A 19,500-nucleotide genomic window follows, 5' to 3' on the forward strand; every position below is an offset into this window, starting at 1 on the left:
TCTTATGGTGAATTTCATGTAACCACCTTATAGACTCCAGTAACTTATGTTTATGGACGTGAGAATGAGATATTTTGTAGCAAGACTGATCATTCTTTTTTCAAGGTTTTACGTAGCAATGCACCACACGTTACGACACCTTTACAAGAATTTAAGGACGAATGAACACTGGTCGATACAAGCAGTGTTGGTGCGGGTTTCAGTTTCAGTATTCGATGAGACTGATTTAGACATTTTACTCCTACAAGAAAATCACCCGAAAGAAGCTTACGAATGGATTTCTACATCTCTGAGAGATCCGGGAGCGTTCTTATCAACAAGAAATAAGGATACCCTATTTTAAGTTTCGTTTTGATCGAAAATACGCTGAATAACAAAAAATACTTCAAAAAGGGGTTCAAAAATGTTTACAGTGTTCGTTTGTTGTCCATCGAAGGGACTTTATAAAAATCACCCGTTAAAAGAAGAAACTGAATTCGAATCTCGATGACATCTTTTACCACAGAACCCGAGAAGGAAAGGCAATGACGCCTCTGGGAACACCCAGCTTCGATATTTACCTTTGTGCTAGTCAAGATCTATATGCTGAGATTCAGAGTCGTTTACATGAACGCTGGCCACCTTTATCGTCAAGCTTCGCAGAGTGATCCTTTCGCTTGATTCCTAGCAGGTTAATAATTTTAGTAATAAAACTGCAAGTCCATCGGAAACAATGTAGATCAACAGTGCACTCACGACTCGCTTAATAGACTACTACGCACGACCAACATTTTTTTTTTTTTTTTTTTTGCTGTCTGTTTATCTACGAGCAACATTTTAGAAACACAAAACAAATGGAGGAGAATAGTTGCCTTCGAGAAATGGAAGAATCAGCACGCAGGGGAGAATAAATTGGAAGAGAATAAAAATCCCTGCATACGGATGTCCCAATCCCGGGAATGGGTAAATTCGTACCCACCTATATAAGGTGAGACCTTGAGAGGTTAAAAAGCGTGATAAAATGATCTCAGGATCTCCGGTTTTTAATATTTGCCTTTTTTCGCTGATGAGATAAAATTTATATTTGCTTTTCTTATTTATTTCATTGTCAGTCTAAAAGTTTGACTTTCATTCGAAGAACATTTTGAACCGAAGATGGAAACTTTAATGACTGATTTTAAGAAGAAAATTCTGTTTCAGTTTACTTTTCCTTTTCAAACTGAATGCTTTTAAATACAATGTTTGACCGCCCCCCCCCCCCAACAAATCCATTTCACTTCTCTTGACATATAAAATATTCGCAAAAATTTGAATGATGTTTCTTAACATTGGAGAATTTCTTATAATCAGTTGAATAGGTGAAGATATTTTTAAATACTAAAATTTTGGAAGCATGCTTAAGTGTAGTAATATCTATTTTTCTTTCGTTTGAAAAGAATCTTTAAACCTCTGGATGACTGCTTTTAGAAACATTCTTCTATAAAATGAATATTTTTTTTCAAATTATTACAATAAAAGTGAAAAACAAAAATCCGACCATGATTATACAACTCGATAATTGAAAAAAAACATTTAAGCTTGATTTTTCTTTAAGTCTTATTACATCAGTTGCAGCAGCTAACCTTCGTGGAAACTGAATATCGAGCACTGGAGAAAGCTACGAAAAGGGACCAGATCGATAAATAGCCTTTCTAAAACAAATAGAAGAAGAATAAATTTCAATTGCTCATTCACCGCTTTGATTCGAAGGCAAATGGAGTTTGGTATAACAACATTCTAATTAAAGCCGTTATTCTTTTGTAGAGCATTTTAATAATCAGGCTTACTTTATAGATTAGATTTCTTTAGTAATAGACATGAAAACATTTAGGGTTCTGCATTAATATATGTTGACTATTTTTATCAGCTTTCTGAAGGGGTTGTTTTAATCCTTTATTTACCAAATTATTTTACCATCAAATTTTCATATTCATTTTTGAACCATTAGTTAAGTCTCCGTGCAGAATAAACCCATGAAGAAGAAAAAAACTCTTTCAATTAAAATAATTTAGTTAATTAAATGAATAAAAAAAGACTTTTAAGGATATTTTTAGTTGATATCTACTGTTTTCAATTGGAAATACGTTCTTCGTGTTCGTTCAAATACTGTTAAGAAAAATAGTCATATTGTGAAGATAACAGCCGGATTGAAACGGTACTTTAAAGGACCAGTCGGTAAATAAAGGGTAAAAGTCTGAAATTGGTTTCTGGGGGAACTTTGAGTTATTTTCATTTTTAAATGAGAGAATCTGCGAGGATTTATTTCAAATAACTAGAAATAAAGATATTTTTATGTGCTGTAAATTGTATTACTTTGTGTAAATAATATTACCTTTTTCCATATGTTAGTATTTAATTTTATACCTATCAATATGTTTGACATGCCAAATACGAAGTTCAGTTAATTTAATTTATTACCATACCGTAACATATACATATTATTATGTCAGGCATTTCGACAATAACAATTTAAGAGGCGAAAACCAATCCTAATGCTTTAGTGAGTTTTCTTTATTTATGGCTACCATAACAATTTTTTGGTATTCTATACTATTTAAGTTAAAGTCTCTATTTAAGTTTTTTAAAAAATATACATTGTAAATATACATATAAAATTGTATGTGAAAAATAAATCCCAATATGATCATATTTATTCAGTCAAATAATATGATCAATGTTACATTTATATAAAATCATTTGAATAATGTTACATTTTATTAAAAATCAAAATATCGAACCACATTTTTCTTCTCGAATAACTTTCAGCTAATAAGTAAGTAAAATCAATGAAGTTACTAAAGGAGCGCATAGAATCATACAAATGAAATACCTGTTTAAAAACAGGTGTGAGGGGGGGGGAAGAGCATCTGTCTGAATACATCTTTATCCCTAATATTCCAATGACAGTCTCGTGCGGCCCACGTCGGCTTGAAAAATTAAGAGGGATAATTCGAGAAAACTTTTCTCGATTCCTTCCTCGATCATCGATTGTGTAAGAGGAGTATGTATATGAATAGGCCGAGAGAGAAGGGGTAGAGGGTGACTGATGAAGAATGAAAAGCGACGCGCAACGAGGGTGGATTGGATCACGTGATTCGTAAACATTCTTTTGCTTTAACCCCATTGACTTCAGACGGGCGAGATAAAATGACTCCAGGGCTTCAGTTTCCAGTGGGCACCTCACTTCGCTGATGAGATAGACGGTTACTCGGAGACCTATTTCTATCTACCATCTTCGCTCGCTTCAGTGTATAAAAATGAAATGCAGCAAAAGTTTTAAAATGAAGATGATGATTCCTGGATTGGAAAGAACTCTAGGAGATACCATTTTCTTTTCAAAATTTATTTATGCCAATGCCTGTTTAACTATTCTTTGAAAATTTTTAAAGCTGTATTTCAATTCAGATGACGAGATGACATTCGTAAAAATATGAATTATGATTTCGGTTTGTCTCCTTCAAGCCTATTCATTTCTATTAAAGGCTTGAAAATTTCTTCATTTTCTGAATCTTGTGATCTTGAAAGTTAATTTACTTTTGAACTATTATAATATCTTTCATTTCTCTTTCATATCTAACTAAATGCTCAACACTAATTTAATACTACATATGGAGGTTATTTTTCGCGGATGTTGCTTCTGGACATTTTAAGGTACTTGCCGTATTTTGGAGCAAATTTTGAATAAAAGGAATGGAATTTTCATGAAACACTTACGTTTCGTGTATAATGTAATGTGTATATGCTGAAATTTAAACACACAACATGAATTTACAAAAATATTATCAATTTTACAAATAAAAACTGCTTCAGATATTTAAAAATTATGAATAATTAAATATTTAAATATATTTCTAATTTATTAATTTATTATTAGTTATTAAAAATCTAAATATTCTAAAATAACTAATTTTAAATTTAAAATACTGTACCCTAGATGCAAAAGACACAAAGAGATGTATCGAATCTTGTGATAAAGTTTTATCTTAATATCTTAAAATCTTTTTTTTTAACTGAGATTTAAGCTAAAAAAACTGCAGTTTTCCAGAAAGCGCAAATAAAGTTTTAATATTCTATACTTATATACCTATATTAAGATCTTAAAATACGAAATATTTAAATGTGAAGTCTTTTTTTAATCTTTCTAGCAGTTTTTTCCTTTAAAAATTAATTTTGATTTTCATTTTGCTGGTATAATAATAATGTGCTGCCTTCTTTTGTTTTTGGTCCTACTCTTCTCTTTCATTTCTTAATTTTGTAAATATTTTATTAAACATCTGTACAATTTCCTTATCTTTTAAAATCATTTCTGCCTCAAATTTTATATCGAGATAACTAAACACATATATCAGTTCCATGCAGTTATATTTGAATAATAAATTTGCTCTCTTATTACCTAATAACAGTGCTTGGAATTTAACGAAATTTATTCCTGCAGAAACATTCACATTTTTGGAAGTAAATTGTTTTACCAAAATTGTTGAATGGCTTTTTATTATTCTGCGTTATGCCACGTAAAAATTGTTTAAATATGCCTCTGCAGGAATTTGCATACTCAATTGTAAACATGCTTTTCCTCTCATTGGTTTTATATATATATATATATATATATATATATATATATATATATATATATATATATATATATATATATATATATATATATATATATATATATATATATATATATATATATATATATATATATATATATATATATATATATATATATATATATATATATATATATATATATATATATACATATTCTCTTTTCAGAAGCATGAATAGTCAAATGATTATTTTGTGTTATACTTAAAGTTGGTTTTTTTTAAATTTGAAACTCGGTACTAGATAAATTTTGAAACTAATTTAAATTCAAGTTTTTATTGCCGGAATGCTATTTAGCATTTAGCAAAACAAAAAAATATCAAAGTTAAGGAAAAGATAACTTAAAATAATGTATATCTTTTCGTTTGAGGGGTAAAGCCTAGTTATACTAGATAAATATTATTAATAATCATTTTAAATTTAAGAAATTTTATTTACACATGTAAGAAACATTTTGTTTTTATAACTTGATGTTTTTTATATAACGCATATGGCCTTAAAATATGCTTGATAAATGCACCCACTGTTTGGAACTATTGATAAAAATTCTCCTATGATGTTTTCTCTGTGCGATAAAATACCAAAAATAATTGAAAATTGATAGTTGGGAAACTAAATGCTCATAAATTATTATTTTCTTATTATTGATATTTCATGGCATAAAATAAAGCTGTTGTAATAGCTAGTATATGGTAGAGTCATTAAACTTAATTACTTTTTACTGAATTATATTTTCCGGCAAATGCTTTTATCAATAAATAAAATTTAAACACATTATTTTAGAAGCTATAATCTTCAAATGAATCAGTTAAAACAGAAAGTCAATTTTTTTTCTGTTTACTTACTACTAGGTAAGAATTTTTTTCCGCATTTAGCGTGGTGCGTGATCCGATAGAAGTTTCTCAATTTTTTTTTAACCCTGGATCATCGATTTTGTACGGATGTGATGTGAGGCAGGAGCTGCTTGCAAAGAATATCTGGCAACATAGGAAGAGTGTGGATTAGATCACGTGATCGCAAACATTTCTTTCTGCCCATCAGAAGAGATAAAATTGTCTCGCATCAATTTGATCAGAATCCCTCTCATCACCTCTTCCTTCTGGTCCTTGCTCTACTCCGCCGACGACACTGATTTTTACTTACTTCTTCCACTTAGTTTGGCTGTTACATATTGAAATTGGCTCGGTGAAATTTCTCAATCGGCCTTCAGGCTTGCTAGACTATGCAGACCTCCAGAAAATTTCTTCAATAGATTTTACTCTTTTGAAGAAGTGAATTTCTTGTAGTTTAAATGTTTCAAAAGTTTCAGATATCTGTCTCACTTTAGTAGAACTGGAAAATATTATTTAAAACTTCAGTTTCTTTTAAATTATTTTTTACATTTTTACATATTAAGATTTTAAAGGCACATAAGAGAAAAGAAGAGAGTATGTGTATTTTGCATGTTAAGGAAGGTTCTGTACTCTACCAAAAAGTCTTTTTAGGTGTTCTGGCATATATATAGAAAGTGATCCGGAATCTCTATTTTCTAATTTTAAAAAATCCCAAAAGAACGCTCTATTAAATCCATAAAAATTAAAACCAGGAAGAGAACGATGAACAAATTTGTTAGTAGTTATTTTTCTTTTCGAAATCTTTGATATAGTGATTCACATCTGACGAGAGAATAAGTTATATTTGTTGACTTTCAGGATGTTCAGCCTGAGAAAATGAAATGACAGAAACAAGTCTAGCAACTGAAGATCCAGGTTAATCCGAGATGGATTTTAAATTCTAAGGAAATAATAGATGAGGAAGGAAGATATATTGTATGAAGAACAAATCCACCTGAGCATTACCGGATATACAAAAAAAAAAAGTGGTAATGGCAAAAAGGCATTGCATGTGAATAAGATGTCAATCGAATAAAAGTTATTTTGGTTAGCTAACGAAATTTTTTCACCTTAATAACCCAAAAGAAGATACAACTTCATAATTTATTCACGAATATAGTGAATGTAAAAATTCGAGTACACATATGTAATTTATAAATTCATGTCGTTTTGCTGAGATAGAGAATCTATGTTCTTCTAGATGCGCCAGAAATTGTGTTTCGTATGGTTGACCGAAAGTCCTTATTCTCCCTCTTTTCTGATTCTTCGTAGGAAGAGAAGGTGCTAAAAACTGAAATCACATGGCAGGAAATTTGATAACATTGTAAAGGAAACTTCTACCTAAAGTCAAAATATTGTTATATCGACAGCGCTCCCTTGTGTCTATATTTCGAATTTAATAATTATGTTTTGAAAAATCTCAGAAATCTGTTTCTACAGAATTGGGTTGGCAGATGTTTGTACTCATTCGTAAATATTAGAACTATGATTTTTTTGAAATTTTTTGAAATCGTTGTTGCTTGAGAATCATTTCATCCATTTTAAAATTTCTTAATACACATATGCTTAGTGATTTTTTTAACTGCAAAAAAAGTCCTCGGACAAAGTTATTGCATCATAGAATAGAACTTAATTAATTTCTTTTTAATTTGTGTTGATTTCTTTTTGTTTATCACTTCAATTACAAAATACTTTTTAATACATCACTTAGTTTACGCATTGTTTTTTTGGCTCTTTTAACAAAGTCAAGTAAAAAAATCTGCACTTTTAAAATTGTTTAAGCAAGGAAAACGACAGTGTGAAATCGTTCATTTGCTTAATGTGCTTCTTCAAATAATGCCTGATGAAATCTGTCGTTTCAAAGAGTTTGGAAATAATGGTGCAAAATTTTTTCGTCTAGGAAATGGACGAAAATGTATGGTGAACATTTCCAATAATCGAAAGATCATCAAAAAGCGAGTTCAATGAAATCTGTGGGTTCTCATGAGAAAGATCACCTGAAATGGGAACAAGTGACCGATCAGTGCGGCGAATGTCGAAAACAGAGCTTAAACTGAACCTTACAAGTTCCAAAAGGCGTTCAGCTTTTGACTGAAAAAACAAACTCTTGCGGCTCCAAAGATGCCAAAAACGTTTGAGACGGGCCGCAAGTCAGAGCTGGGAGAGATTTCTTTTCACTAATGAGAAGCTTTTTGCCGTCCAACAAGCTCGTAACTCCCAGCTTGATGAAACTCCTAACGATTAAATCAGGTCTGTAGGCGATACAAGCACCTCGATAATTGTTGAACATCGCCAACATCCAAAGTCGGTTGTGGTCTGGGGTGGAATTAACGCAAGTGGCAAAACACCTCTAGTTTTTGTGGGTGATTGAGTTAAGTAAAAAAAAAGTACCAGAGGGGCATTCTAGAAGCTGTTGTACTTCCGTAGGTCAAAATGCACTTCAGCAATGTAAACTGACGTTTCGACAAGGCTCCTTATCAACTCACAAGACCAAAAAGAGTGGTGCAAGGCACATTTTCTGGACGTGCTATCATCTAGAGATTGGACATAATACTCGCCAAATCTTAATCCCAAGGATTACAGTGTATGGTCTATTTTGGAGTCTAGGGCTTGCATTAAATCGCACAAAAATTTGTATTGTTTTTAAAGCAATCGCTTCAGTGGAAATGAGGTAGATTAAAAGTCGAAGACTTGCTGAAAATCTCAGTAAACGCTTTGCGCATCTGTATCGCCACAAAATGTGGTCACTTTGAAATCAAGTTAATTTAATCATTAGTAAAAACCTATTCTTATTATTATTTGTTATATTTTGTTAGTTAATTTATTTTCAATGAAATTATATTAAAAATTGTTTCTCTGAGTTTTTATGCCCGACCTTGTATAAAATGATATTTCTAGTAATATAAGGTTTTACAGGATAGTGTCCAAGATGTCGAAAACTATATTTTTATTTAATGGAATATTTCCTTACTGATAAATGAAATCATTCTATAATAGGATATTTTATTCAGGACTTCACCACCATTAAAAATCACGTGATCCAATCCACACTCTTCCTACATCACTATTCATTCTTCGTCATTTTTCCGAGTCTCTTCTCGAGACTCACTTACTGGCCAGAATCAATGATCCGGGTAGAAATCGGAATTTCTCCAATCCATCTGAAGCCGCAAGGGAATGTCACCGGAATATTCTGGTAGATGAAGTATCCGTTTCTCTTTGCATATTATAAATTTTGTTGGAGATGAAGCATTTGTTTCAATTATTTTACTGATGTAATTAAGGGAAATAAAATTTCTTATGCTGAAGAACAGATGATTTTTTTTCATTGTCTAATTGAATACTTTTTATGGACAAACATTCTGTGCTGACATGTCCAGGGTTACTCGGCAGAAAATGTTTGAGGCGTATTCATTTTATTTATTTCAGTGTTGTATATCTGAAAGTTAAATATAATAAGTACATAATTAATTTTTAAATATTGATATTTATTTAATAATTATAGCTATTTTTAATATAAGATGAACAGAAATCGCTCGAGCTTTTAAATTATTTCTTCCATCTTTGCGGTTATTTTTTCTATCGTATTTGCTGTAACAGATAAAAAGTTTTAACCTAGTGACTATTATTTATTCCTTTAAAACATTTTAAAACAAAAATGATGATACTTAAAATCTTTTATGTAAATATTTTGTTGATATTAAATTTCTCAATGATATAATGCAGTCGAATGAATCCCAAGTAAATTGTAAGAAAACTTTCAACATCTTTAGACTTCAAATCCAAAATGTTTCATTTCTATTGTGCAAAAATAAAAATAAGAATGCATCCCGTCCAATCATCATCTCATATTAATTTACCTAAAACTAACATGTGCAAACCCTACTGGTCTTATAAAGTTAAAATTTATAAAAATTAAACGGATAAAAACAAATTCAAAATCATCAGACCAAACAAAGTTTGGTGCTCGCTTCGTTTCGAATTTAAGTTGATTATCATGCTTAGAATATCCATCTGTATTATCTATTGAATATTGGTATTTATATAGTTTTCTTTTCATTCAGAAGATGCAGAGCTATTTGAAGGACAGGAGTTGAAGGTTTATCAACATCACTTTTATCAGAAAAATTCACCCATGAACAGTTTCAAAATTCACAGACCCTCTTCTTGGGAAAATAAGGCAGTCTTTTAGCCATGCCAGCACAAATGGTACCAAGAGAGGTAGAGCCTTGCTAGAATATCTACCATAAAATCAAATTTCAGAGAAGAGGAGCAATAAGAGCAAACATTTAAAAATGAATTAGAGAGCTACGTGTCACTTTCTTACGAAAAAATTCAGCGATTCGCACCTATTGGACAGACCACAATGTGACGATGGGGAGAGAGAAACCTACGTGCAACACTAATCTGTTGAAGATGGCTTCGATTAATGGAGTTCCCGCCCGAGATAGGCTACCTCCAACATGGCAAAATGAGAAGACCTGGCTTGAAATAAATGGACATGGCTGAGTACATCTCCTGGCGATGGGTGAATTAATCTGTTGAAAGGAACATGGATTGGTAATATACCTTTTGTTCCGTGGGCTCGGCGAATCCGAGTGTCTATTGTCCCGTAGAGGAAGACTTGCTTTTGAATAGCGACGTGGCATTCAGCGAGTGGGCGGGAGGGGATCTCATGCATATTCACATATACGTTCATCCTGAACGCATTCAACTTCCAATAATTATTGCAATTTCGTCTCTAAATTACTAACACCATTTAAATGAATTTTCCAAATTTCGCAAAAGGAAGAAAATGCCATAAAAATGAAGAATGTGGTTTGCTTCTTTTCTATATCTAGTATAAACATAAATCCGCATATTTACTATTTCATATGTGAAAAAAATACGCTTATTCATTATTAGTTGCGAAAATTTTATTTTTTTTTCTACTCATTTTGTGTAGGCATTGTTGTTTATTAAAAAATGGCTTCATTAATTTTATTTTTAGAAAAGCAGCTTTTACATTTCAAATGACAAGCGCATCCAGGAAATAATTATTCAATGGAAGAAGGAAGATTTGGTTGTGTTGGAGATTTGCATGCGATCGACTTAAAAGTTTAATTCTTCCTTGAATGTCTTCCTTAAGCCACGCTGCTAGCAAACGGAAACCTCGACTCCCGCGTAAATGAATTAATCCTATCTCCGATGGAAAGTATTGTTCGTTCGAATTGTTTCAAAAGAGTTACGGTTTCTTCAGAACGATGCAGAGTTCATAACATACGGCCGCCTTACTTTGATGTAAAGTGTCAGCTCAATTACGTAGTCTTTTGGAACATCTCCGATTTCCATTGAAAATTTGCTCCCATTATTTTGGATGCAATTTAATATAATCAGGCCCTTAAAATATTCGTGTCAATTTAGTCTCCATTATTTTTAGTTTGTCCCAGATTCAAGTTTTAAAAAATTCTAGTCATTACATTTTAACGAATGCTCGATGAGCAGCTTCTAATATTAAACTATTATTTTTCTCCTCTACTAGTTTCATTTTCAGCGTTGAAGAATTAAAAAATTTCGAGCAAGCCTAATGACGAGGGCTAAAACATTTCCCTTGGTAATGTTGAATTTTTCCTCGCAAAGCCCACATATCTAGGTCACACTTTTAAAGAATGTTTAGACCTAACAAATCTGCTTTTAATTTATCAGGATTCCCAAAATTTATGCAATATTCATTCCCAAAAACGCAAAAAATCTGGAGTTTACAAGAAATCCCATCATATTCATCCTTTAACGACGGAAAAATAAATAGAAACAAGGGAAAAAAAAGAACAGACACATTTTTTTGGTGGCTTAACTTTAAACTTGTTTATACACGAATGAATTAAAATGGTGGAAATAAAAATAAACATACTAGACGAAGAAAAATGTTTTGAAAAATTAAAAACAGAAGTGGTTGGCGTATGGAATAATAAATCAAGAAGTTTAGTTAAGCATGAACAGGAAAAATGCTGACTTAAGTAACCCCTTCAACGTATTCTGATTTATGGTCTGTTAAAAAGATCACTTCGTTTTACACACCAGCCAACATAATCACAGCTGCTTAAGTTTATTTTGCTACCCATTTACTTAAACCACCAGCTAGGACGCTTAGTGTCCCTTTAATTACTTACAAACTTTGCTTGCTATTTGAGAGGGTAATTAAAATTGTTTATCGAATCTTTAAGAACAAGGGAAACTTAAAAAAAAAAAGAAAGAAAGAAAAAAGGTTTTTAATCACCGTAAGGTGAATTTTTTTCTTCCACTATTTTTCCCCTTCGATTCTAAGATTGAATTATTTTTATGCAGACGGAAAATAAGTTTATACCTTAACGGCTGAATAAAGTTCACAGGATTTTGTTAATTATCAAAGATTTTTTTTTTTTCAAAACTGAGCATTGCTTTTTATTTTATATCGTCATTTGTTTTATGATTTTGAATTTTTTTCATCTCTATTATAATATCTGTTCAAAAACATTTTTTGTTGCATATTTAATTTAATTATGCATTATATGAATGTAACAAATCAATTTATATGAAAAGAAATGAACTTAATAATTCCATATATTCTTTAAAAAGAAACGTTCCTATTTTGCCAAATATATGATCATTTAATTGAGATATAAGAATTTTAAACGTTTTATAATGCAATAATGAAACAATAGATTAATAGATTTCGATCTTTTATTCTATGTTATAAAGATGACTTGATTTATATCAAATTCTAATTAACATTCTAAATTTCAACTTACTAATAAAAATTCGGTACACGAAGTTAAATTCGATATAATCCAGCAATAATTTATTTTGAAAAAATTAATTATACTGAAAGGCAAAAAAATGGCTTTCTTCTTCCAACAAAATATTTATTATAAATAAAATCTATACAGTTCTATTCGAATGCATCAACAGAGGATAGATGGTATTGTCTCGACTTCTGAATGGATCACAGTCGGTTTACAATTCGGGTAAATTTAAGACGCACCCTGTATTTGATCCCGGCACATGATATAAATGCCTTTCTGAATCATATTTCCTTAAACTCTTGTGGATGAGAAGTTTAAAGAATGAGATGGCTATTCAGATGTCAGATCTCTACTCAAACATGAAACTCACTGTTTCAGAATAGTCCTAGTGTAGTTTCTTTTTTTCTAAATTACAATTCAAATTTATGTGAACTGTACCCTAAAGGGCGAAAATATGTATTTTTGAGCGATTTTCTTTTGAAAATTTAATTTTGTATAATTGAAAACAAATTAAGAAAATATTTAAGGTTTTGAACCGTTGAAAATATTAAAGCACAGAAATGTGTTCCGAGTCAATGGAAAATACAAAAAATCAACTTTTTAATGATGTGATTTTTTTATGTACATTTATGTACATTTAAAAAAAAAAAAAAAAGGCTTAAGCTTATATCCCTGCTGTGAACTTAAATATTTTCTAGATGCGGCTTAGTTTTCCTTAAAGACTAGATTTCTGTTTAAAGTATTCTTTTAAAAGCTTTATAAAATTTTGTTGTACTTACAATGAAGGTTTACCTTCTCAAATAAGTAGTGACGAAAACTTTAATTTTTAATTCATTTCAGAATTTTCTTTATATCAGTTAAAGTTTGATCACTTCTATTTCAAATATTAGGAAGACGCAAAACACAATGAATTGAGTAGTGTAAGGTTTCAATAATAGTATGATTAGTTGTATGATTACTGAGATTTAAAATCCAAACCTACTTAGCTGAGGAATTCATTAAGTGTGAGCTACATAAAGTATTAATTGAAAGTTTAAGCAACCGTTAATCCATGCAAACCAGCTGATCCTCAGAGAAGTTTAGTTATTCAGAAATTTCAAAGCGCGTCCCTTACAATTTAGGAATCCCTTTGAAAGAGGAATAAAAGTTGTGATTCCGCAACAAAACGGAGACATTTATGACAACAAATCAATTGTAACTTTGTTTTTTTAAAAGCGTTTGATCTGGATTATCTTCACATCTTTAGCTTCACTGCAAAGTGAACTGAAAACAATTAATTTTACAAAGAATTTTTAAAATCCTAAAATATTATACGAGTAGGCTTTTAACAAATAATTTACTTAATAATATCTCTTCTAGTGAGCTAATCACTATAAGTTAAAAATAAAACGTTAAATTGAATAAAAGTAGAAAGAATAAACGGAAAAAAATTCACGAATGCCATATTTAAAGTCAAAAAGTTGAACAACACTAATAAAAAATAAAATTACATAAACCGATTGAAACGCATTAATAAAAATTTAAAAATTAAGAATCTTAAGCATCAAATTAACTTTTAAAAACATATAATGCTAAATATGAATTTGAATTATAATTTTTAGGAAAACTAAACGCAGATTAAATGTATCTGTTTATGTTGATTGATTTTTTATAGTCATTTCATGTATATTTTTTGAAATTTAGGAGTGGGAACCCAAACATTTAGTGAGCGATTTGTTAAAGCCAAAACATTCAATCTTTAAAATAACACATTCAAAAGTGAATCGATTTCTAAAGGAAGTTATAGAAAATATTTTAAATTCAATAATATGTTAAATAATAATATAGAATACAGAATAAATACAAAATATCCAAATCAGATACACAATTTACCTGAAATAAAGAATTTCGTACGAATGTATGGATCAAAAATCAAGTAAGTGATTGGAAATAACGAAAAGAAGTTGCACGTTTTTGTGCGTTGGTCCAATAAAATAAAGTAAATCGTTTTTGTATTGTAAATATATTGTACTTTAAAACAGTTTTGTATAAAAACAAGTTATAATAATTAAGTATTTGTTAACCGTTTCAAAGGCCATTTTTTTTCTAATCATATTATGTTAAAATATTTTTAGGCTTGAAATTACAATAAGAAAAGGGATTCATTTAGTTTCTTAGATAAATTTAATTTGGTTCATTAATTAATTTGGTAAATTAATAATTAAGTAACAAACCAAGACACATCATTTTGTGTAAAATAAAGAACTAAAGCATCTAAGTTTCTGTCTTTCTAAAAAAATGTGTCAGAACTTATGCCAACCTATATAAATTCATACGAAGATAAATTTGGTGGGAAGCATGCTTCCCACGGCCCTAGAAAGGGTTAAAGGAATCCATTTTAGATCTATTCTTCGCTGTTCGAGGCTTTTATTTAATTGCGAATTACTAGAGGCTTTCGCATTGCAACCCCCGATGTGGTCCTAGAATCATGGATATCCTCAAGTTAGTGGGATTTCCTGAGGGATTGATTCCTTTTCTCGAAACAACAAAAGTAAATAGAAACAAACTGTTGTCAAAAATGTCATGAAAGAAAAAGCTCAATTAAAAAAATTAATATTAGTTAAAATTTAGAAGAAATCTCATCATAATTTTAATTTTTTCGGCAGAAACTAAGAATAAAAACAAGAAATTGAAAAGAACAAAGCAAATTAAATACAAATTTTCTTAAAATCGTTAAATCTTTCCTCATATTTTTCTTCATCTCATCGCTTGATGCTCCATTACTTAAAAAAACAGTATAGAGTCAACATATGTGTTGCTTAGGTATTCAGACGACTGCTAGCCAAGAGATAAATACGGTGTGTTACTCGAAAAAGGTTAAAAAAAAAACAAACCAGAAAGCTATTTATTAGTGCAACAAATAATATTGCTTTAAACTTATTCGATGTTACTTTGCTGTTCATTAAAGTTTTACTTTTCTTTTTTTCCTCACCATTTCACCATCAAGTGCAATATAAAATTTACTACAACATAATGAAAAATTTCATTAAATATTTCAAACAAAAACTGTTAAAACGAACTTCAAATATCATGGATCAGGAGATTTGTTATCTATCAATTGCAAAGCGAATACAACGCAATCTTTACATACAATATTGTTTATATAACAGATAGGTAGAAATAAAACTGGGCAGTAAAAGAAGCAAAAATCCCAAGTATTCACTACTGTATAAATTTTTATATAAGTGGACAATTTGTAAAATCAGTTTAAATAAAGTTAAATTGAAACTTCGATGGAATACAGTTTAAATACCACTGTCCCCCTTTTCTTGATAAAATGCGGAATTATGGTAACCTCGACTTTATCCTCTGCTAATATGCCACTTGTACCATGCAACTGTATTTCGCAGGTAAAGGTTCTCAGTATAAATCAATAGCCAGCGCGAACTGGTTTCCCTCATACTCTTTCTGCTGGTTTTATCCCAGAGAGTGTCATGGATGGCATTGGCGCACAATATATACAAAATGTAAAGGTTTGGCCTGAATTTAGCATTTTTATTTAATCTATCATGTGACCCTTTACGTGTTTGTTGGCTTGGTAAAATTATTCCTTGGTATACGGTTAATAGTATTCGAAAATCAAATTTATTTGTATTTTACGCCCGTTTTTTCAATAGATTGAAACAAAAATCAGAGAGAAAACTACATTTGTTGTCAGAAAACCACACACCAAATGTTAAATATATAAATAATTGCGTTTTTGTGTTATCGCGTTTCTGAAATGATAGATCGACAAGCGGGTAATCGCTCTTTGTAGTTGGCTCCAAACTTGGTAGATTGTCTACGCTGTAAATGTTAAATTTGTGTACTGAATTTTATCTACTAACTCTTTTCGTTTTTTAGTTATTGTGTTATATTCGAGTGGCCGGACTTGCTCTGAATGGAGTTTGCTCACAATTTTATAGATATTACAAATTTGGTGAAAAGACTGTACAAGAAATTTCAAGCTGGCTGAAATCGGTTTTGAGTTACTTTGTCATAGACAGACAAACAGACGGACTGACAAAAAAATAATGCCAAATATATATGTTTTTCAAGCTTAGTGTGGTCTAAAACGTAAAGCTTCCTCAAAATCTCGATTTCGATTTTTTTGACGATTACGAAACTTTCTTGATACTTTGTATATTGGAGAGTAAAAAGATAAAAACACGGTTGCTTCTTATGATTACTAGTATTTGTTTCCTCCTTCTTCTGAAATTGAATTGTAACACGATCAACTCTTTGTGTGGTAAATTGTAAATGAGCTGCTCGTCATTTCATTATGTGCAACTTCAATTTTTAAATTTTTATTTTATTCTTCAACATTTACGATTCCTCATTTCATTCCCAATAATTCACATGAAATTCGATATCATTTTTGGAACAAAATCGGCCTATGACTTCGTTTCTAAACATTTTCCTTGCATTTTCGATTGTGAAATTTGAACCTTCCTTTGCATGTGTATTTTTCACCCGAATTCTCATCTTTGGAGATATCCATTTTCTCCGATTCCAAACTTCTATCTTTCCGATGTAAGGAGAATTCCTTTCGCATCTCAGCAGTGAATTACCGTGTTGACAGACGGCAGTCCAACAAAGCGATTGCACAAAATTCGTGGAGACCAGAAAGAAGTGTGGAAAATAGATCGAATGGATCAAAAGCAGACGGTTCTTCTTTCTTCGTCCTGATCTTTTGCTTTTTCAGAAAAATATTGTGCAGCAGATTTGGAAGAAATATTTTGCAGCAGATTTAAATCGGGCATGACAAGAACACTCTGGTGTTCTTACACGAGATTAAAAAATCAATCGAAATATAGATTTTTATATTATAATTTCTTCTTTGTTTATAAATTTCTAATAGTTCAATCAAAATATTAAAACGCTTCTTTATTGTTTCAGAAGATATAAAGACATTTTTTTTTCTTTTCATCAAAGATGGCGAATGAAAATTTGAGATTACTTCATTCTATACTCAATTGTAACTATCATGTGTCATAAGTGTTGATGATTTTTATTTAACTAGATTTTTTCATTATCGAATTAAATTAAATTTTCTGAATTTAATTACATTAATGTCTTATTTTTGAAGCAACATAAGGAATGTTTTGTGAAGAACTTCGTACTTTTGCACCTTTCTCTGGAGACGAGGAAAATACCAGAATGTCATTCCTTCCCCAGATTTTCTTATTATATCAGTTGGAAGAGATTTAACTTTTGATGTGAGGTTGTTCCTCTTTCCTATATATAATTTGTCTACTGAAGAATGTGCTTTCGAATCTAGCACCATCCGGTTCCGCAGCCAAGACCTTTCCTCTTGTCCACTGTGTTATTTACGCGAGTTATGTATCAATTGATTTAAATATGAGGGTATTAATGGCATAATGGATAATGAGGCGATATTAATGGATTTTTGCACTATGTTTAGGTTTCATGAATGACTTCATTTCGACTTATTTTAAAAATAAACTAATTCGATGCACATATCGTATAACTAAAAAATGGTTGAATGGTTGCTAAATAAGAATATTAAAAAATCGTAGCCTACTAATATTATCTATTACTTAAAATTCATAAAATTCTTACTTATTTAAAAATCTTTAAAGAGTTTTCAAACATCACCAGTATTCATGTAGTGTAATCGAAGGCTATAATGAAGTTTTCAGAATAGTTAATTAAGTTATTTTGTGCTGTAACAGAGAAAAGCGGAATGAAAATGTAAATTGGTAGACTTCCGGTGCAGCGGAATTTTCATAATTTGTATTGATGCGTAGTGCAATTAACACAGGCTAATCCCAAACTGCTGACAGGATTTTGAGAGAATCGGGGAATTGGGGTTAATTCCTTTATTTCATGCCGGCATTCATACAATTTAATGGTGAAGCGTAGAATAGATATTTTGCAATAATTTTTTATCACAAAAATGTATATTTGTACATTTTACAAAATGATATGAATTAAATATGATTCAAATGCATTTAAAGTTTATTCATATATATTTCCCCCCCAAAAAAATGATGAGTTGACAGAATGTGACATCTTTAAATCATGGTGAATGAAAGAGTTCTGCCTTAGCAATTATTGAGATTTCTTTGACACGCTCATAACCAGTGAATGGGGACGCACTCAACCGGGCCAGGAGACAGGAGAAGCCGAAGTTAGCCTGAAGAAGCCTGCTTTCCTTCAAGCAGGAATTTTATCGCCTGTTTGATAACCGCTTTCTGTTAGTGAAGGTCAATTAACGTGATTTGAAGATAATTAACTCAAATAACGCAGCTGAAATAAAATTATATGTATAAGAGTGTTCCAAAAAAGTGGAAAATGTTTTAATTTTCTTAGTTATTGCAGTTAGATATACTTTCAGTCCATCAAATAAAGTACTGAAATCTTTGAAAACATTTTTGCTTCTATAGAGGCTGACAATATAGAGCTGAAAAAATTAAATTTTTATATAGCACCATAAATAAATATATCAGTGAGTAAAATATATTTTGCATTTCGTAAGAATACGATATTTCAATTTTCTTTGCGAAATTTGCAGAAATATAAAAAAGATCAGTTTAGAAATTTAGCTCATTTTACTATACCTCTGACGTGAGTTTGTATGAGACCTTTCGTTATAATTCAATCAATTTCCTTCAATTCCACTAAATCTGTAAAATCACCGGGTTCGCTTGCAGTGGATGAATGGTGTGAAAACAACTCGCAGGCTTCAATAAGGAACGACGAATTTTATTAAATACGTAGAAACGAATATACAGCCTAGACGAACACAGGCAACACACAGCAGCACACTACAACAAACAGTAGCTCACAGTAGTAATCGGCAGTAATAACAACCATGACACACAAAGCGGCGAGACAAAATTCAGCAAGGAGAGGGAATCTACGTAGCTTCACTCTACAGCCTATCCAAATGCCTGTAATTCTCCACTGTCTCTTCGCTTTAGCTGTATCCAACTGCTGACACTACTACACGACTGACTACTCCTCACGCGACTCGATGCTGTTTCTACAATAAACACAAGAATTCGGCACACAGCTCAATTCAGCAATCTCTTGAGCTCAACGCAACGCTTGCTCTTCGCTGGACTGATCCAACTATTCGTCAATGGCGAATAGTTGGATCGCCAACTTTCTATGATTACTACTCGTTTCGCTACTGACTTTCTTGAGACTGCCTGCCTTTTATAGTTCCTGGAGGTGGGCAGTGAAGATTCTGGAAT

This window comes from Argiope bruennichi, chromosome 8 (assembly GCF_947563725.1).
Source record: "Argiope bruennichi chromosome 8, qqArgBrue1.1, whole genome shotgun sequence".
NCBI classification, from domain to species: domain Eukaryota; kingdom Metazoa; phylum Arthropoda; class Arachnida; order Araneae; family Araneidae; genus Argiope; species Argiope bruennichi.